At 31.8% G+C, this 23,382-nt stretch overlaps 1 protein-coding gene across 1 annotated transcript in view; it reads right to left on the minus strand.

The window, feature by feature from the left end:
- LOC146534690 (beta-1,4-glucuronyltransferase 1) overlaps positions 1-17,619 on the minus strand; it is a 57,615-nt gene extending 39,996 nt beyond the window's left edge. The window contains exon 1 of the mRNA XM_085192700.1: positions 17,479-17,619. The gene's annotated coding sequence lies outside the window, so the exon portion shown is untranslated. The remainder of the gene's footprint in view (positions 1-17,478) is intronic.
- Between the last annotated feature and the right edge of the window lie 5,763 nt (positions 17,620-23,382).

Below are 23,382 nucleotides of genomic sequence, written 5' to 3' on the forward strand. Positions count from 1 at the left end.
AATCATAAGTTTTAAGTAAATTACCTATTCGTACTAATATTAATAATGTGAAAGTTTGAGAGGTTGCATATTTCTTCCACTTTCACAAAAAAACCACTGAACAAATTTAGATGTAACTTTACACAAATATCGCAGGATGACACATAGGCTATATAAAGATTTTGTATAATTTGCTTATAAAACAATAATAGGTTTAAGCAGGCGAAGCCGCACTTAGGTTAGTAGGTAATAAACAGTTCCAATTTCTTTCCCAGCGGTAATTTAAATAACTGGTATTTGAAAACAAATATGGAAAGTCATCCCAACGGTATTGCCTAGATAATTCTAACATTTATGTCTTGTACTCGTACCTATCAATATTAAAGTAGAATGTTTCATTTAGGTGTAATTCTCGGCTAGACTTGCGGCCACTCCATTAACAGGAAGCTCTATACACGCTGCGCATACGCAATCGTTGTCGGATCCGTTTCCATTGTTACCGATTTTTTTTTTTTAATAATGTCTCTTTCATTTGTTTTTTTTTTGTATCTTTACTTTTTAAAGTATTAATTTTATGTATGCGATTATAAGGCTATGAATGTTAATAAGCAACTACTATAAATTTTAATAAATAAAATGACTCAAATTTAATTTTATCGAAATTAGTACTAGAAAAATTTAATTTGTAGTTAGTTAATTCATAATAATATATCAAACTTCAATTATATGTAGATATATTTGTACCAGTATAATATTAATTAACTACCCTAACTAATGTCTCTATATAAGTGCAGGTTTCTGTTTATGTATTAAAGTACTTTTCGAAAATGGTTTTCCAGTTTACTTCCACAAAGTGTGACTGTAAATGTGACAGGTTGCGGATTGGATTCCCTCGAGAATATGACATATTAATAATTTAATTTTCTTCGATCTCCACTCAACACGCGATGCCTCCAGCAGATAATGAGGAGCAAAGTGTCTTAACAATAGGTTCCTTCTGCATACACTATGCTATGTGCGGGTTACAGCGTGACACTAAAAGGAAACAGTTTCCATTTAATTCAATGACGTGATAATACAACGCGAACAGATCCACACAATCTATGTGGAAGCCACGAGTCACGATCGCAGACGACCTAGCGTCGTATTTCACTTGAAGGTAAGAGGTAAGGAGACGAACCATTAAATTTGTTTCTTACTATGTATAATCAGAATGTGTTGAATTGACATTTACTAAGCTATTAGAATGTATTTCTACGCACACAGCAGGATAGACAGATGGGAATTAATGTTAAGTGAATTCTGGAGGCATTGCGTGTTGAGTAGCGGGAATCAACGCCGCGCTTTGTCTTGACAGAGCGAAGAAATGGAAATATAAATGTAAATAAATTTGTCTATTCCTCGAGAGGAATCGAACCCACAACCAGTTGCGTTTACAACTTTGTGCCGCTGGGCCACGACTGGCCTCAATAAATATTGATAGAAAATAATCTTTCATAATAGTGATTTATTGTATTTGGATGTTAATATGTTGTGTAAGTAGGCATTGCAATGGTGAAATAACTCACCTTTAAATGAAGTTTTTGTCCATAATTACAGATTTGCATAAATATTATTTTATATTATATTATATTCTAAAGTTTATTTCATTGTGTAACCTTTATTTAATATCTATCGTATTTAAGATATGTCTGACTGAACGCGATGGTCACCAGTTCAAATACACTCAGGAAAATAATAATGTATTCCGATAAATAATCGTTTCCTGCTTTGATAAAATGTGGTTCAGGGTTTTTACTTCATCAGAACGTCATTAATAAAAGGAAAATTTAAGAGGAATTATAACATAATGTAGGCATTTAGTATTTAAGCTTTTTGTACCATTTTTAATTAGGCAATTAAAATCAATTCTTATTTAACACTAACTACTTTAATAATTAAACTAACAACCTTAAAACAGGAGCCCAGTCGTGGCGTAGAAGAATAATCCTGTGACTGTAAACGAGACAGGTGTGGATTCGATTCCCAGTCGAAAAAATGAAATTCGCTTACGATTCGCGGAGTGTTTTAACACCCTGCCTCTGTCTATCCTGCTACATGCGGGATACAGCGTGAAGCCAACAAGTTTGAAAACGTAATATTTCTATAGCATATCTCTACAATGATATCTTGGTGCTGTCAGGGCACAACTGTGCCTGAACGATGACGGGAATCAATCACGCAATGGTACCATCCATCAATATGAAACATTCTATTATGTTATAACTTCCGTCTATTCTATTCTATTTTATTACAATGATCTTAATCGTGGGTGACGCAAAAGTTTTGTAATAGTTTCAAAAGCAACGTGCTCGTGCTACATTTAGATATAATATATGTTTCTCTATATGATAAATAAACTAAAACTATTATTAATGTTATATATTGTTATTAAAGGGTTATAGGGTTAAGTCATTTTATTATTTATAGAGATTAGAAAATCATAAAAAAATAAGATTTTTAATGTATTTCTCATAGATATCATTGTTAGAACTGGACCAAATTAAAAAAAGACCACACGGGAAGCACTCGCTTACTATAGTTCTGACGTAGCCAACATAAAAAAATATACGCGAATTGAGACAGATTTCTTTTCCAGAAGTCGGTTGAAAAAGCTGCATTTGTATTATGAAATCCTTTTGTTAAATTACATTGAAATGACTTCTTTTAGATATTAAATAAATTAAAAAATATTAGTTAACTTTGAAACTATATTTATATTTACGAGTGAGTCGAGTATTCATTTAATTTTCAAAAGCAATTATTCAGAAACTTATTTCCTACATATTGTTGTCGTACCGCAACCATTAAAGGAGAACATTACATTGTTAGGTTTTAAGTTCAATAAATACTAATAACGTGTGGTTTAAGATAATGAGATTTTAACTTTAAATATAACTTAAAAATATACTTGTTTTCTTAAAACAATTAATTATTAAATTTTCATCTGAATTATGTATTGTTTTTTAACCGACTTCTGTAAGAAAAGGAGGTTATCAATTCGACTGTTTTTTGTTACCTCATAACTTTTAACTAGGTGGACCGATTTTGATATTTTTTTTTTTATTTGAAAGGTATAGCTTCCCGAATGGTCCCATTTTTTTTGGTCTATGTCTGACAATGGTATCCATGAGAAAATTCTTAAATTTGCATTATGCATGTGCGCGACTAATAGCCGAATAACTCAATGTCGCGCCAACCGATTTTGATGATTTTTTTTTATTTGACTATTACTTAACACTACTACCTACTCTATGAGTATATGAGCTATGAGCGGGATACAGCGTGAAGCGAGATAAAATAAAACAAATATCATTTGAACTACTGCCATTACAAATAGAAATCTCCAAGCAAACCGCAGGGAGAGGATGTCAAGTACATAGATTGTACAGACCTATGAGGCCACAATGGTACAAAGAACAGCGCGTGCCAGTTAACAAAGGTCGCGGGTTGTAATTTGTGGCCCACGCGCTGTTGCAGCATCTCGCGGTTTGTCATTTCTCTCAATGACACTAGACAACAAGATGAAATAAATAACAATGATAAAGTAATAGGAACATTGCAAATAAATCTGAGGCCAGTCATGGCGCAGGCGCGCATATGTACGTTATGGGTTGGATTCCCTCTCGAGGAAATGAAATATTTAATATTTTCATTTTTTCGAACTATTAACACTTAACATGCAATGTGTCCAGAGTTCGGAGGAAAGTGGGAAACAGAAGTGTCTTGACGGGAACGTAAAGTCTTAACACTACGTTCTTGCCTACCTTGCTATGTGCAAGATGTAGCGTCTAGCTAAAATAAAACATTGTAAATATTATTATATATTATTTTGTATTATTTTATGTTAACATTTGTAAAAGGTATTAAACATAATAAATGTTTACCGTAGAAAAAAAGCTTAGTTGGCCATGAACTGAGTACATGCAACGCAGAGTGGTTTCGAATTCCTCCACGTGAAATATTTCTAATGATTTTCAATACCTTCGTTTTTATTTTATGTATTTACATTACATATAATATATAAAATAAAAAAACGGGCAAGTGCGAAATGGACTCGACCACCAAAAGTTTCGAACCAATTTTATTATTAAACTTATAAAAGTTGACAAAATTTAGTTTGTCCAAACTTTTTTCTGTTATATATCTTTAAATTTATAATTTCGAACGTCAATTATATATTTTTATTTAAAAAATGGATGAAAAAAGTCAATCGCCTCACCTAAAACATCAGTAAATATTCTCCAGTACAGAATATAGAACAAAAAACACTACTTATCCGCATAAGACTTTGCAAGGAATTCACAAACAAAAAAATTAACATAAACACACACTTTGAACCGTCCAAAACTGTTAATTCTATAAACATAAACTACAGAGAGGTACTTAGGTGTACATAATTGAATTCGTGATGTTGGCACAGCATTTTTTGTATCTTATTGTGATTCTTGGCACTTCCTGTAAGAAGCATCAATTTGCCTCGGTATCGCTTCAAAACGGTCACAGGCCGTCGACCTTGATTACCATGAGTCATTCGTACGGTGGTCAGCTCCAAACTCTCGGAACCCTCGTGGTGGGACAGACTTATTTAATGATCAAGTTATTATGTGTGAGGAAATACATGAATTCGTTTTGGGCAATTTAAAAACACGTTTGTACGTTGGGTTTGGTGGCGTGGTAAATCCGATTTTGGGTTTTGCGGAAGCCCGAAATGTTATCTCAAATATTTTGTCAAAATCAACATAGCCGTATACAGCGTGTTCACTTTTAGTTTAGTCACACTCATTACATTAGCTTTACACTGTATCCCGCTCATAGCAGGATAGACAGAGGGAACCTATTGTTAAGGCCGTTCCGTTCAACGCTTTGCCTCGACGACATAGTGACAAAAGGGAAATATAAATCTAAATAAATATTTTAATTTCCTCGATTTGGAATCGAACCCACAATCAGTCGCTTTTACAGTTTATATCTCTTAGTTTAGCTATAGTCAAACGGTAAGCAGTAAATTGATACCGGTTGCGACATTCATTAAGGCGCATACGGCGTGTGATGCAAATAATTTGAGGGCAATTGTGTCAAGTGAAATAAGTCTGTAGCAAAATCCATGCAATGTTGCCAAGGCCGGTGAGAACAAAACGTTTGAAGCATTCAGCGCTTATTGGGCGTCCAGCTCTCGGCCTATAAACGAATCGGTCATACAATTGATTATTACGCGACAAGACGACGCTAAATAGTTTATGGGTTCCCTGACCTTTGTTTTTGCACAGTCTAGCTTTAAAATATGTTTCCCTGATGACTTACAGTAATATGTATGTATGTATACGGTAGTAAATATTTATGGCGTTTACAAAACGGTAAATGCACTCGATGGATATCGAGAAATCAAGATGTACTCTTAGTCTATTCGTGTACGAGTCGATGTCGGTCAAGAGTGAGGTATGATATATGGATAGTTTATGGTTTTACATGTATATACATATATTTATAGAAGGAAAGGAAATTAAAATAATATTAAAGAAACAAAATTAAAATAATATTAAAGAAACAAAATTAAAATAATATTAATATTATAGTCTCTATAATACTCTTTAAATGTGAGCAAATCGTCAAATATAGATAATTAAAAATAAATTTTTAGAGGCTCATCTTATACAGATTAAAAATTTATTGGATACTTACATAAAATTTTAGTTACGTAGCGACGCAACCTGCCATAACCAAATTTTATGATTTGACATTTACAAAATATGTATTGGCATTTTCAACTAAGTATTTCGCTAACTCCATTGTATTTTACAAATTTTGCATTCCGCTGGCCTACTTTTCAAGGTGCCAGTTGAGTATAAAAAGCGGAAAATAATATGTCAACTTGCGAAACGGTTCATTTTCCTGTGGCGTTAGTAAGTAAATGCTAAATGTATATGTACTTGATCACACAATAAAATAACTATAAACCAAAATTATATGTGTGTTTGAATAAATCATAACAGATTATATTATTACTATATTATGATTTTTTTATATTGCAACATTGTTGCAGAGGGAACCTAGTGTTAAGACACTCCGTTCCCCACTTTACAATTCTGTCGAATTCTGGAGGCATTGTGTGTTGAAGGGCAGAACTCAACGCCGCGCTTTGCGTCGACACCACACGACAGAGCGAAGAAATGGAAAGATAAATTTAAACAAATATTTTATCTCCTCGAGTGAGGATCGAACCCATAACCAGTCGGTTTTCCAGTCAGACTCTCATGACTTGAATAATATTATCTTAATATTAACTTTAATAGTGTAATATTAATAATTTTCATTTATCCTGAACTAAATTAATAATAACAGGAAATTTATCGACTGAAGAGCTAAACTAATGGTGCTTCGTACTGACATGCGAGCGTCGCGACGCCCTTGTATGCGACCGTCCCATATTGAATGTCATTGTCTATAGAATTGTTTTAATATGTGATCCAATTGCTAACGTTATGTATGTATATAATATATATATATATATATATATCTTAATAATATCAGTTTAAAAAAATGGAAGTATAGTTATTTTTTTTATTTATTAAATTTAAACATTTTCATTAGATCGTAGCTGAAAATTAAGAATATACTAAATCAGGTCCACGCTATATTCCGCACATAACAGTATAGGCCTAGGGAACCTAGTGTTAAAACACTCAGTTCCCCATTTTCTAGCAAATTCTGAAGGCGTGTAGAGTCGCCACGACAGGCCCCGAAAAATATCCTTAACCCTATATTATTAGTTCCTGCTATGTTTTTACCATGTTTAGTTCCTCTTGATTTATCTAGTTACAATATGTTGAAGGAGCTGGTTGATATATAACCTTCAAGGTCCAGCTACTGAGACTTCCCGTAACCTTGTAGTTTACGAGTCTGAATTTAATGGGTACGGAATTACATAAGTTGCCGACTGCGAGATTAGAATGAAGCCGAAATAAAAAAAATAGCATAAAATTGTTTATTAAAATATCTCTTAACTGACTTTTTTTGGAGTTTTTTGTATAGGTACATGTTTGTTTGACTTTTTATAAATATAACAAATATAAAATATAGAAGGCAGACACTATGCATTTATTATGTGTGTATAATTATATAGGAATGCAAAATTACATTAGTTTGTCGTATTAGGTACCTACAGATCTTAGCAATAACATTCTTCCTTTTCCGATAATTATGTTATTAGAATATAGTTTATTTAAATAATTAAAAAAGTGTTGAATTTGAAAAAAAAGTCTTCCAGGCGAGATTTGAAGCCACGATCTTTACAAACCGACCAATTTTTTTTTCTGAATTTCAACCTGACATGACATCTCCAAGCGTTCTTGAGACAAAGGGTCTTGACAGACAGACTGACAAACGGACAACAGAGTAATCAAATCCTATAAGGTTCCTCTTTCCTTAAAAAGTACGGAACCCTAAAAAAACTCTAATCTCTCGTATTTACATTCATAATATTCATGCTATTCAGTATAAAATACATACAATACAAACATTTAAGTGTACGCAGAAACAGTATTCGCATTAACGTTGAGTACTTAAGTGCACTTCAAAATCAATTCATATATTGTATTCTCACGACTCAATACCGCGTGCAAATGTAAACACGTCGAACTTGAGAGTGTACAGCTTCTCAAGAACCGAATCTCATTCTAATATAAACGACCTTATTAATTCCGTATCGTTTACTAAATAGCCACCTTCGTGTGCGAGATCAGAAAATAAAACAGAAGTGGTTCGTGAAATACCTTCCTTTAGCATATATAGAGAAGAATTGATACTGGTCTGGAATACGTAAGTTTTCTTTCAACGGAATATGTTGAAAATGTATAATAATTAGATATAAACATATTCTTTATTTGATAAAATGGGGGGTAGTGCCATTTCTATAATCAATTGTTCTAAGGTATAATACTTGCGCATAATGCCTGGCTTCCCATGACGCATGCTCTAAGCTCAGCTCGTAATGGTATGTATGAATCAGCCTTTTTCCTTTTTAACTTACCCTGGGAATTCCCACGGTCATATGGGGTCGATATCGGGTTCGAAATAAAACTAATTTAATGATCGAGTTGTTGTTGACGTCATTGCATATATTTTTATAGGTCTTTCTATTGTTAAGATTTACATACTTTTAAAATATTTAACACCTTATTTTTTTTCAGCTGCACGCTGGGTAGGCAGAGGGGATCTGGGAACCTAGTAATAAGACATTCTGTTTCCATTAAGACACTTCCGTTCGACACTTTCTGCACAATTATGGCGACATTGTATATTGAGAGGGAAACATCTCATAATCTGTTTTTTGATGCAAAAACGGAGAAATATACAATTATTTAATTTAAAAAAGTCCCGTTGAATTTCTTGCGCCGGTTCTTCTCAGTTCTGAGGTAGTAACTTTAGTGAACCGGTAGTAAAATAATAATTGACGTTTAAAAAATAAAGCTTGTAACTTTTTATTTTGAATTAAATTATTTGACTTTGACTTTGAATAAAGTTTCGATACGATTAGTTGAGGCGATATATATACAATTTCTATTTGTTTCAATATTAAAAATTTAAAATATTTAAGTTTTGTTATTTAGTACTAAACAAGATTATTTGAACGATTTGAAGAATTTACAGCTTTTTAGAACTTCTCGAATTAATTTTGCATTTTTTAACATGAAAACTTACACATTATTTTTCAATAATAACTTTAAAATTGGTTACGTTAATTAAATATTTAAATATACATACAAAATTCACACAATATAAATAATATAATTAAACATACTATATAACATATAATATACAGGATACTAGCGACATACTTATCGCTGGAGTGGGCGTTGATAAACGCTAAATAAATTTACGCATGTGATCTAACCGAGATACCAATTGCTGACTAAATAAATTCTACCACATTTAAATTGAAAATGGCTGGGAAGTTATTGTCCAATAGAATTATATGTTTTTTTATTAATATAATTCGCGATATTATTAAATATGTAGAGTTGTAGACTAATATATGTATGGATATTATGTCTATAAGTAAAAACTGGAATATAGGACAATTTAAATAAGATATTAGACGATAGGCACAAAGCTATAACAGATAAATATGAACCCATAATCTGTTACATAAAAAATAGTTTAATTTGAAAAAAAAATTTTTTTTAAGTTCACGTTGTGCCTAGCAAACAGTAGTGTAGGCAGAGGGAACCTAGTGTTAAGACATTCTGTTCCCAATATTCCGCTGAATTCTTTATGCATTGAGTGTTGAGTGACGAAACTCAACATCGCACTTTGCCCCGACACCAGAGCGAAGAAATTAAAATATTAAATATTTAATTACCTCGAAAGAGCATCAAACCCACAACTGGTCGTGTTTACAGTCACGTGCTATAAATTATTAATTAACACTATAAATACTTGTTCGTTTAACCCTACTTACTTAACTTACATTCACAGTATGTGAGCGTTGTACTTAAAACAGTTACCACGTCCAGTACGAATTTAATCAATGAGATCACTAAATTAATACTGATTAAGGAAGCACATTAGCACTTTTACCACCTCCTGGAAGTGAACGGGACTTTTTAATACCGGAATTGGCACGCAACCAAGACAATACGCTTGCCGCAGTCTAACGTGAGTTTTTTTTTGGGGAGGGTAGGCAGAGGGGGTTAGTGTTAAGACACTACGTTCCCCATTTTCCGACGAATTCTGGAGACATTGCGTGGTGGAGTTAGTGGCGGAACTTAACGCCAGAATAAAGAAATGAAAATATTAAATACAGTCACACTTTATGCCTCTGCACCTTAGCACTTAGGCCTCAACGTCTAACGTAAGTGTCTATTATTTATACCTTATGAGGCAATTTTTGATGATATAATATTATGCTGCTTCTTCCTCTACGTTTTATAGCTTTTTAATAAAATTTTATACAATATCAAGATAGGAATAGCTAATAAGAATATTACGGCTGTAGTTTATCTATGGTCGGTCCTCTCTCATAAAATAGTTTGAAGTTGACATTGACACCTGTCACTTCTAAATATTATAATACTGCCACATTCGGAACGCTATGATTAAAGAACAGAACAGATATTACAATTTTTAACTTAGAAATAGAAGGACAATAAATAATTAAGAAAGTTAAATTTTACTTAGCTAAGGAGATAATAACGCGCTAATAAAGGTAAAAACCTAACAAGAACAATTTATTAATAATATTTTATATATTTTTTTTTATTAATTATATTTTTACAAGAAACCAAAATATTCAACTTTTCTATCTAACCTGATTGGAGCGCAAACGTCGTCTCAAGACAACTAGAAATGAGATGTCAATATTAATAGCTATAATGGTATTCCTGTAATCTATTCACTATCTGGATAATAGAAGAATATACGCTCAAAGGAATAATATCTTTAAATACTAAATCGTAAAGTATATATTCGCGTTTGACCATCACATCCTCAACTTCGCATTGTATTGTACTTTTATTATTGTCTTCAATCGTTAGTGCAGGCAAGGAGTCAATAGAGAGGTATGGAACTGGGAACCCGACCTGACAGTCCCGTTATAGTTAAGTAGTTAAGTATCACTAAGGAAATGCAATGGGGGTTCTTAGTTCTTACCAAATAATTTCTATAATATTATCGTTTGATTTATTTTATTGATTTTTATGGTATCCACATACAGCAGTGTAGGCAAAGGGAACTTAGTGTTAACACACTCTGTTCCCGATTTTCTATCGAATTCTAGAGTAGCTGAACTCAACGCAACGCACGAAATGTTTAATGGAAATATTAAATATGTCAAGGAATATTTAATATTAAATATTCCTCGAGTGGGAATCGAACTCACAACCTGTCGTGTTTACAATAACACTTTGTGCCCCTGCTCCACGACTGGACTTACGACGATGTACTTGCGGAAAGATTTATTTATATTTTTTATGAACGATAATCATTAAGTGCTCGTTAACTTTCATGTTGAGCCAATTTATGTTAACTAACCGGATTAAAGCAATTATTTGTCTAATTCAGTTAATTTTAGTTCAAAACATATAAAAAGATAATTAGATACATTATCCTTTTTATATAATTAAGACAAGTAAATTACACCCACAGGTATGAAATATTGCAGTTTAATTTAAAAATATTTTTCACTTCCGTCGATTTCTATTTTCTAAACTAAACAGTAAACACTAGGTTCCCAGGTGCCCTCTACTTACCCTGCTACAGTAAAGCTAAAGTATAATCGCTAAAATTCTTAAGTAATTAATGACGTGGTTTCTTTTTATATCACTCTCTGTTCAATGACAGTAGTTAAAGCTTATTCTATTTAAATCTTTTGTTTGAACTAATGAAGCGAAACACTTAGCTACTGATTCAAAGCTTGTTTGTAATTTGTCAAGCGTGTCATTCTTGACGGAGAGTTGACGTGACGATTGTTTAATTAAATAAAAGCAAGCAATTAGTTGATCGTTTCAGAATGTGGGTTCGATTCCTACAAGAAGAAATGAAATATTTAATATTAACACTTCTTCGCTTTGATGTCGAGGCCTCCAGAATTCGGCGGAAAGTTACCCTTTTCGTACTTCCGTGATGTGAACATGAAGTGAAGTGAAGTGAAGTGAAATACAGCGTGAAACTAAAGAAACAATAAAAACTAAATTCTCATATCTGTTTCTTTGTGTATAGGTAAAACACAAAAATGTACATAGGTGGCATCATTAAGACCATTTTCCGTATAGATTAATTATTTTTAATAGATTTTTTGAATTAAGCTGTGATTTTGAATCTCTATTTATTTTTTAAAATGTTTAAAGTTTTTACATTGTGAATTTAATGAAATCGTTATAATTGAATCATAGTAGAATAAATGATGAAATCATCGTGATGATTAAAATTACTATTAATATTTTATCCTAATAGTAGGATACTTGGAGGAACTATTTGGAAATACGTAGAATTACGTGCTATTTTTTGCTTTTTCTCTATATTCAGATTTTTTATTAGCATCGGAATATAGAGGAAAGGAAAAATTTACAGCTATTTATTTTAGCTCGTTTTAAGTGAGGAAATGAAAAAAATCGTTGATGCATATTCATTTGAAGTGATATAATTTAAATAATGATATAATTACTTTTTTTATATAATTATATAATACTTTTGTTAGAGGCATAATACTTAGGTAATTATTTTTTTTGGTTTTCTTTAAAAACAGCAACGGTTGCTTGTACTTGCTAATTATTTTTAATATCATGTTAATATATTTAAATTTTATATGCCATCACTATTTCCGTAACCTGAATATGTAAAATGATTACATTTCTATGTAAATTTTAATAATATTTTCTCTTATTAATGTTAGATAAAACATTTATTCAATTCATCTTATTAAATTTAAATGAAAGTTACTTGTTTGTTATATATAATAGTTGTATAACATATACAAATAGATTGTAGTGTTTTAAACTAGGTCCTGCCATAGTACTAATAAAAACTTAAGTAAACTAAGTATTTATTATACTTTTATTATTATTTATAACTGTTTTTCAAGCATTTTAAATATATTTTTGCATTTGCATTAATACAAACTTATCACATAAATCTCATATGAGTCAGGTACACATAATATTGAATATCGCCCAAAAAAAACAAAATGGAGAACGGAATGCAGTCACTACTTTAAATTTGAATTTGATTTAAGTGGCACTTTACTGCCTGTCTTACTTGTGAGAAACAACTAGAGATTTGTTACTGTCAACATAAAAGTATTATTTTTACATAAAACAGACATACATAGCTAATGATATTTATATACATTTTTTCTCCCGGATCGGAAAAAAATAAAATTAATTAAATTGCTTCTTTGTGTATATAAAAGTTTTTTTTTTTTTATTTTAATGTTGCTATATTTTAAACACACTAAGGAAATATTACAAATTTGTAATTAAATGAATTATAAAAGAATGACTAAAAAAAATTTATAAAAAAAATCAATATTTAACTATATATAATAATATTTATTAAATCCATCTCTATTCATAGTTAAGTAATTCAGAAAGAAAGATTAAAAGAAAACATAAGCTTCAATTGTTCAAACGTCACAGCGTGCGTGGCGTGCACTTAAGTTTTCAAATAAGTTATAGCTAATTCCCTTTACTGGGTACTGTACTGGGCACTGGGCACTGGGTGCTGTGGAATGCAGCCGGCATTGTTCAGTTATCTAAACATCGATGGCGAACAGAGCTCGGAACTATTGACCAGTAGGTATTACATTGGCATATAGCCTTATATTTATATTTTGTTTAACTTATGTTATTATAAGGATTGAGTCCGTCGTGGCGCAGGAGAACAAGGGTTTGACTGTAACGCGACGGTTGTGGGTTCGATCCCCACTTGAGGAAGTGAAATATTTATTTACATTTATATTTCCATTTCTTCGCTCTGGTGTCGAGGCTAAACGCGGCGTTGAATTCTGCAATGTCTCCAGAATTCGGCGGAAAGTGGGGAATGGAGTGTCTTAACATCTTATCTGTTATTATAAGGGTTTAAGTTAAACAAACTTAAGTTATTATGAGAGTTTCAGTTAAACTTTACAGTTATAAGTATAAAAAAATTGCATCTATGTAACTAGGCGGAACGTGAACTGGTGGCATTTTAAAATTTGGCAGAAATCACCTTGGAGTTTTTATGTAATAATAATTAGTGTAATTTCATGATAGTTTTATTATCTTGCAGAAAAGTTGGTTAATTATTTTTTATTAACGACACGTGTTGAAAATTCCTATACTATTTTTTTGTGTCTTCAGAGTGTCTTAACACTACCTCCCTCTGCGTTTCCTGATGTGTGAATTACATTTTAATCTAAATTAGGCATAAAAAATAATCTAACAAGAATTACTCTAAGAAAACAAACAAAACTATTGGCTCAATTAAAAAAATATATTGTGGAAAACTATAGATTTATGTACCGACAATCACTTTTATCTAGGCAATAGGCTTTTGAAGATTAATAATACTCTATAATATAATTTTGAAGTACCCTTCATCGTAAGCCATACTTATTACCTACTTTATTTCATAACAAGAAATCGCTTAACAAAAAACTAGCTAATAACCAATTCCAAAAAGCACAAGAAAAGTTTTTTTTGAAGCGTCGCCCTATCTTGCATATAATAGGGTAGAGAGAACCTGGGAGCTTAGTGTTAAAGCTCTCCGTTCCCATTAAGACAATTCCGTTCCCCACTCTATATCTAAAAACGCAGATGAAGCATATCAAGTATATAATTTTTTAGTCATAGCTAATCTCATTATTTACACGGTCTGATAGTTTCATACTAAAAACACTAGCGGGCTGACTTTAGATAACAAAATTTAAACACTTATAGTGTGAAGGCACAATGAGGTTGATGTCCCAGCAAGTTAATCTTTATTTGAAGTTCGTTGATAGCAACCATACCTAGTTAGGTCTACCTAAGAGCTATAGAAACTAGGAAGGAGCTAGCTAGGAGCTTTCATTCAATGTGAAATATTAATACTTTAAAGGATTCTTTTTGGTTAAGGGATTTGTTATTTATTTTTAAATAATATTACTTCAGGCCAGTCGTGGCGCAGAAGCACTCTGTCGAGGCAAAGTTCGGCGTTGAGTTTCGCCACTCAACACACAATGCTTCCAGAATTCGATGGAAAGTGAGGAATGGAGTGTATTAACACTAGGTTTCCTCTGCCTACCTGCAGTGTGCGGGACACAACGTGAAGCTGGTTTCATTTTTTTTTTAAATAGCTACCATAGAGTAGTAAAAAATAATATTTATTTTTTATATTAATAAATAAAAAACAAATTGTTGATTTAAAAGTAGACATTTTAGATGTTTTAAAAAATAAATTTGCACAACTATTCTAAGAAATCTATCTAACATTATAAAAAAAAACTATTTACATATTCTCACTATAATTTACATTACCTGCGTTCTGTATTACGTTTATTGCGTTTTTTTATTCACCAGGCAAAGCAAAGTTGTCTGGACATAAGAGTTCATTGACCACAATGAACTTTTAAATTATTGAAATTAATGTATCCTTTTATTGGTATTTTAAACTGGTTCTAAATTGTCGGAGGCTTAGCAAAAATAAATGGTTATTTTAAGTTTAAGTATAAGTAAGCTGTAAAAATGTGAAATATGTTTTAATTTCAAGTAAAACATAACATAAAAATATATTTAACGGTAAACACTGTATTAGTGTGTTACATTTTATGTTTTATACAAAGTATTTTATAATACCATTTTTAGCAATAAATAAACGGTATATGTTCAAAGTCGATTTTATGATTTAATTTTAGCGTTTATAGTTTAAATTAAATGGAAGCACTTATTATATTAATTGTTTGTATAAATTTCCTCCAATTTTAAACACAATCCAATGTCGTAACTTGAATAATAACATAGAAAAACATTTATGTAATAAAAATAAACAATCCATAAATAAATATTGCATGTCTGTTGCAGTCTCATACGTTAATGCTTCGCCATAGTGACGTCCATGCGCAAGCTTATTTTTGTTTTTTTTTTGACAGACTAAAAATATGTTAAAATAATTTGAAACATTATATTATAAATATATGTTAAAACAATTTGAAACATTATAATATGCTTACGGCTCGTGAAGACATCAAAAACCGTAACCATAAAGGCATAAGCATAACCAAAATAAAATTAAGATGTTTCATAACGTTTTTTCTTAATAATAAACTATGAATGATAAAAGAAGTGACTTCTGGTACTGGCCGTGGTGCACAAGCGTGGCATTCCCATTAAGGCGACAGTTGTGGGTTCGATTCTCACTTAGGGGTATGAAATATTTATTATTTTCGTTTCCTCACTCTGGTAAAGAGGCAAAGTTAGGCGTTGAAAAAAACAACTAATTCTTGATCCTATGCAAAGCCAGGAGTTGACACTAGTGTAATTTTTTAATTTCATTTCGATTCACCGAAAGTACAAAAACTGAAGTAGATTTATTAGATGTTATAAAGCTTGCCAAAAGTCGATTGTAATGTATGGTTCACACAAATATTACATTGGAATCTTTCCAGCTGTTGTTTTTGTTTAGTAAATTCATTTAGAGTCCGTCTGGTCCAAGAGTGCCTGCTGCCTGTCTATTGATTTGAAACAGCGACAGAGGGGGCGTGAATCGCCGTGTGCATTAGGTACATACATACTACGACCTATGAGTGCGTACTCATAATATGGTATCGACAAAATAAAAAAGAAACATATTTTTTACATAAGTTTCGTCAATGACGATACGTCATTCAGCTTTTTTAAAAAAAAAATATTAACTAAGCAAATTGTTTTCTTTTCAGGTTACGTTTATACTTAAAATATTTTTTATTTCATTTTTTTGATTTGCGTAACTATTTAAATAATTTTATAAACCAAAAAAAAGAAAACATTTTTATAATCTGGTAATATGTCAACATTTCGCAAACACTGTGTAGCAAACGTGTCGGGTCGACCATTATGGATGGTCTTTTAGATGTCTCACAAAGATTGGTGTGCTCTTTCATCAAACTAAAATATCATCAGGTATAAAGAAATCCGCTTAATTTTACAATGCTTCAATTTTTTCTATATTCATATTTGGCAGGTTAATCTACATAACCTAAATAAAGGGTTATTATAGTTTAAAAGCTTTTGATGCTGATAGTCGGCCCTTTTACTATTAACCGGTTTTTTTACCGCTCAATAATAATCCCTCACCATTTACACTTATCTGTTTCGTTTTGTAAGTGCTTTTAATGGTGTTACGTTACAATTTTTTATGTGATGTTATTTATAATTATTATGTGTGGAAGTTAAAATTAAGTGTATATTTTGACAGCTTTGAATAATATTTAAGTATAGAAAATTTTAATTATAGTACAAATATTGTAAGTCAGTTGTTTGCAAATACAATACAACGTATAGCAAGACGTTGTCGGTCTATTTTTAAGCCAAATGTAAATAAATGGTACACATGCTAGTGCTACAGTCGAAAATGTATCGTGGCCAAACCCGTTTCGCCGAATAAAAAATCTATATTTTTGCCGTACAAAAACAAGCATATTTATATTATAACAAAGAATATTCGTATTCTATTGTTATAGCACGTAAAAAAATAAAAGTATTTTTGGAGTTGTTTCACTGTAAATTTTAATATTGAAGTGTTTCATAAAAGAAACCTAAAATATTCTCAATATATGAATGGAATCTGACCGTCGATATCCAGTAAAACGCTTTCGCTGGAATTGTTAGCGCGTTCCGTGAAACTATTATCCACTAATTAGCATAACACGTTGAAAAATTGCACAATTCTACATAAAACACTTCAAAAAATGTAACATTATAGAAAAAATCCAGACAAATTAAATACGTTAGAAGGATGAATGTAACTTACCGGAGTCTTGTATATCCTTGGACAGATCCAAGCGCACATTTGTTAGGAGCCAGGATGCACGTTATCGTATACCACGTTATAAATAGTAGCACTATACGAAAATAAACGCAATAATAGCGATGTAATAACACTTGTGTTTTAAAACAAGTGAACACTAGCGCACCCAATGGCGTCGCGCGGCGAACTGATGGTAACCGGCCCGCCTGCCTGGTGCTATACTAACGTATTTGTAGTTTGTATTTGTACGAATACGAATGTCGGATAGGATAAGCGGGCAGGGTACACGCGGCACCGGGACGAGGCAGGGAGCGTGAAAGAAGAAAGAAGGGCTATAATTGAATGTTTTTTTCCCGTCTCTAATATTAGCAACAGTCTGGCTCACTTTGAAGGGATTGAAGTGTGCTTTGGTACTCGTCTGTCAGTCAAGTCAGTGTTAAGGCGAAAGTAAAATTGGTGACAGATTATATAAATTTTAAATTAATTTCTTTTTTTTTTTATATTTATCATATATCTGTATAACTCCTTGATATTATGATAAATATGTATATAGTATATTTCTATTAAATATATTAATTCTAATGTTTTAGATATAAATATAAGAATAAACATTATTTGACCTTAGCAGCAACTGCTATCTTCTTGAGTGAAGATAAAAAATCACTTAGAAAAAAAAAAAATTTAAGCTTACATTGCTTATATTAATACTTTAGTTAATTTGGCGTTTAATGAATTACCTTATCAATTCTATATTTGGTGGGAGACACTTCTATATATAAATATGTTAAAATTGTAACGTTGCCTAAATAAGGAAAATGTTTTAAAAATTGTAGCAAATTGTGATTTATGTGCCGATATAACCACTTGCTTCCAACTTTGCAAGTTCATAATTCTAATCCTGCTCTAAATCTATATTCGCTATACTTAGATAAAGCGAAATGGGGTTTCGCTACTATGGATAGAACATGGAAATTGAAATATGATAATACTGAACCAATATCAAAATAGAATTTTTGTACGATTTTTTAGTATATATATTTATTTTATAACATCAGCTTCACTCTGTATCCCGCACACAACGGGGTAGGTGGAGGTAACCTAGTATTAAAATACTCCGTTCCCCACTTTCCGCCAAATTCTGGAGTCATTGTGTGTAGAGTGGCGGAACTCAACCCCGCGCTTAGCTTCGGCACCAGAGCGAAGAAATAAATATTTCACTTCCTCGAGTGAGCATCGAACCCACAACCAGTCGGTTTTACCATCACACCCTTGTCCGCTGCGCCACGACTGGCCTCATGGTATTTTATAACATTATTTGTGATATTAATTGGATTCTCTATGGAATTCAATTAATTTTGAACTAGATCAGTAAATATATGTATATGGACATTTGTGTCCATATTTGCATTCGGCACGTACTCGTTGGTCGCTATCTCACTTCCGGGAGCAGTATGTTGGCACAAGGAAACATAATGTGTGTAACCGAAGACAAATTACACAATTTCCTAGTGTAATATTTTATTGTAATTACATGTTTAATGTTTTTTTTTCTTTTTAGTTTTAAATATCTCTGGGATCTTATATGGTGGACAGAATTAATTTATGTATAGGTACCTAGTTTAGGAGCTTTAGATTCCTGAAAAGTAAGTTTTTAAATTAAATAAACGAAGTAAATGTTAATTTATATAATTTATGTTCTTTAAATTAAATTTATTTATATTTAGATACGTACAAAAATATTGTAGAGACGACTATTAAAGGAGGAGATTACTAACAAAGTAAATATAATATTAAATTATTATTTTCATATTAATTTTAAAATCCGTCATAACTTTTCTTCTAAATTCTTTTTGAATTCTATTAATAACAGAATTTATTAATATTAACATAATGTTTACAATTGAGGCTTTCGTTACGGGTTCAATTTCCATTTGGAGGAAATAATTATTTTAATTTATCCGCTCCAGTAACAAGATAAATACACAATTTCTCAAAAAAATGGCGAAATAATGTTTAGAGAAATATAAAAATAGATAGAGTTATTTTAACAGTTTTTAAGTGTTATTCCAGTTAGAAAAGAAAATACTTTTTTTAGGAAACGTATAAAAATTTGAACGTAGCGGAGTTTGAACCCACTCATCTTGGAAAACGAACTGACTGGAAACCTGGACGGCCATCGATATCATATAGATCGAGTCTTTTAAAAAATTTACTTTTGGTTAACTTTGCCTGGTACCGAATATGTATATACATTTTAAATATTTACCGTTTCATTTCACTTATGTTGAAAGGAATTTTATAAAAGCATTTTTATTTGACCTGCGGCTATGTGACAAAATGCAACCGATTTTAAAATTTCGCTTTACCTAGCTTTATGCTGTGTATTTTTAAAATATTCATTTATTTTGAAAATATAGCTGAACTAGAAAAAAAAACAGCTTCACGGTGTATCGTGCACATAGCATGGAAAGCAGAGGCACTAGTGTTAAAACACTCCATTCCCCACTGTCTGCCGATTTCTGGAGGCATTGCGTGTTGAGTGGCAGAACTCACCGCCGGGCTTTTGCCTTGGTGAGCGAAGAAATAGAAATATTATTCCTATCCTATATCTTATAAAACAAAGTCGCTTTTCGTGTCTGTCTGTTGTTTCTAACTCTTCTTCTTCTAAACCACCCAATGGATTTTTATGCGGTTTTCACCATTAGGTCGAGTATTTTTCGTAGAAGGTTTATATATAGTTTATTATTTGTACATTCTTATGTAAATTAACATAAATACGATAAATGTGTATAAAGTCCTACCCACTGAGACACTTTCGCGCATGCGCTGCTCTAATAGTAAGTAAGTCCTACATGAAAATAATGTACTGGAGTATTGTTCCTCTTAATAAGATCTACAAAAAAGTCCGCGAGAGCATATTCGTATCTTTTAAGAATAACGTGTAGTAATCATATTTCTGTCTAAAAATAATAATTTCAATATATTTTTTATTGTGAGCGATATTTTTCCATAATGGTATTAATCCTTATCCTTTAAAATACTTTATTAAATTTCTACGCTAAACGAAGATAAAATTTGCTTTTTACACTATTTCGAAATTGCCAATAGTCTTACAGAAAAACGCATTTAATTGTTGACACATCACGCCGTTGACACATCAGCTGTATGTTACTCAAGTTTCACTTATCCCTTAGTCTCAGCATATAAATAAGTATATTAGTTACGTTTTTCATTTTAATAAGTACTTTAGAAGTTGTTACAATATCAAAAAATCCTTGCTGCGAAACGGCTCGCCACTCGCCATGTGTCCGCCGTGCCCGCCTGGCTTACAAGCATCGGTGGTTCAGTGGTAGAATGCTCGCCGGCCACGCGGGCGGCCCGGGTTCGATTCCCGGCCGATGCATTCTATTTAATTTTCCTCACAGGCAGCCACGTAGTGCTTGCTTTTCATCAGGGACAGAATACCCTCTTCAGCATTAACCACAAACTCGAAAAAAAAACCCGCCTGTCTCTATAGCAACAAAGATTTAGATGCGTTTGCAAGTATTGGATAATTGGAGTTGAATGTATTATTTCAGCGCGATATATTTGGTTTCATAATTTTTTTGTACAAACATACATTATATGAATAATCCAGTAGTAAAAGCGGGCGAAGCCGCAAGAGGGTCGCTAGTAAATAATAATTCATTTCTCGAGTGAGGATCCCATCAAGTCCCATCGCCACGACGGCCTTGATAATAATTTGTAAAAATAATAATTTACATTTACATAGCAAAATATAGAATCTTAAGAATACTTTAACCACTTACAAATTAATTACAATATCGTGCGTAACCTATTATTGATGGTTCCGCATCTTAATTTTTCCAAATTATACGTTGTAAAATATAATTTGGAAAAATAATTACCACAAAAAATTTTAAACACCAGTATAATTATTCGTATTGATGAATTAAATATTTATTCTAGTTTATTTTCAACATATTTTAGATATTATATAATCATTTGTTCTTTATAAAAATTAATAATGTATCTGACATCTGGTACATAAAAGCTTTTTCTGGTAAATAAAAAAGAATTCGATAGTTTATCTGTATTCATAGACTTTAACATGTAGATTTTAATATGCGTTATTATTACTGTTTAGCTCCACGATGTATCCTGCACAAAGGAGGGAAGGCAGAGGGAACCTGGGAACCTAGTGTCTGTTTCCATTAAGACACTTCCGTACTCTATTTTCCACACACACGTGTGCTTGTACGCCAAGGCGGCCTTGACAATAGTAATTTACTCGACTGATCGTTTCTTTTATTTATAATTATATTTATTGGGCTTATTAAGTACTGACATTAAAAATACCCACAAATTTAATTGTTAAGGTCAAATCGAAAAAAATTGTGTTTTGCCGATGAATCATCATGAGCTTAAAAATACTTTCGTATTCTTTGCGATAAATATCGATGTTGGAAAAAAATGTTTTGAATAAAAAATGTAGACTATGACATTTTTTGTTTATAATTATACCCTGCTGTATTTAGCACATAGCAGGGTAGGCAGAGGGAAACTAGGGTTAAAACACTCCGCACCTAAAATTCCGCCGTCCGTGGCGGAACGCAACCCCGCGCTTTTGCCTGGGTATCAAAGCGAAGAAATCAAAATATACATAGGTAAATAATAATTAATTCCCTCGAGTGAATTCGAACCTACAACCGTCGCGTTACAGTTACACGCTTATGCCTCTGCGCCATAACGGCCTCGAATACAAAAAAATCCTTACAAATTTATATTTTATTAGATATTTTATACTGTACACTTAACGTGCAAAAACCCAAACCCAAACCATTACTATTTTACGAGTTTTAAAACACAATTTACAACAATGTTGGAAATACAGTTTTAGTAATAGTTGATGTAATGCAAATAAAGATAACGTTATTTGTCCAACTTACATTTTATATCATTATTCAATATATAAAGTTAAAAAAGAAGTTATGAATATTGACAGTTAACTTCTCTTAGAAATTTAAATAAATACATAAAAAAAAAAATTAAGCTATTTAAAGAGAACAGTCGTGCTTTTAAAATATTTCTACCATTCAACACGAAATGCCTCCAGAATTCACAGGAAAATGGGAAAAGGAGTGCCTTGACACTACCTGCTGTGTGCGAGATATAGAGTTTAGTTGATTTATTACAAATATTTGTACTACACTAGTTTCTCTCGCCAAAGCTAGGAAGGAAGTATAATTTAATCAAAGCAGTTCAATGACCATTTAATGCAAAAAATATTCAAGATATTACTGATAGCAACATAGGCAACTATTTATCTTGAAAGCTTAAAGTATGAAGCGAAAGGAAGGATGTGACGGTCAGCTATAACATAAATAAATATTTGTATACAATTAATTATATGACTAAGAATAATAAAATACTAGCGGCCCGCCCGCGGTTTCGCTCGCGTGAACTATGTTATTATTAATTTCTGTCTCCATGGATACGTCCTAGTGACGTCTATGCAAAATTTGAGACTCCTAGCATTTGTAGTAACCAAGTTTCATACAAACTTTCGACCCCAAAAACAACTCCTTAGAAGTTGAATATTACAAATTCCCGTCTTAGCGAGCACTTGTAGTTTCTGAGATTTCGTGATGAGTGAGTGACCTTTCGATTTTATAGATATAAGATAGATTATATTAGCTTAGGTGTTTTTGTTCTTTATGTTAAGTTATATATTTTTTATTAACTTTCTTCTCCATGGCATACGTTTACTGTAGTAAATGAGGACGAAAATTATTTATTGACAGTAGTGTTACCTATGCCAGTTAAGCAATGCAGTAAACGTTTGTACTTATTTTTTTTATTTTAGCGTCTCAGTGTTCATATAGGTAGTAGGAGAGGAGATAGACT

The sequence above is a fragment of the Heliconius melpomene genome, chromosome 11 (assembly GCF_056956725.1).
Source record: "Heliconius melpomene rosina isolate 202511_hmr_F chromosome 11, ASM5695672v1, whole genome shotgun sequence".
In the NCBI taxonomy this organism is placed as follows: Eukaryota; Metazoa; Arthropoda; class Insecta; order Lepidoptera; family Nymphalidae; genus Heliconius; species Heliconius melpomene.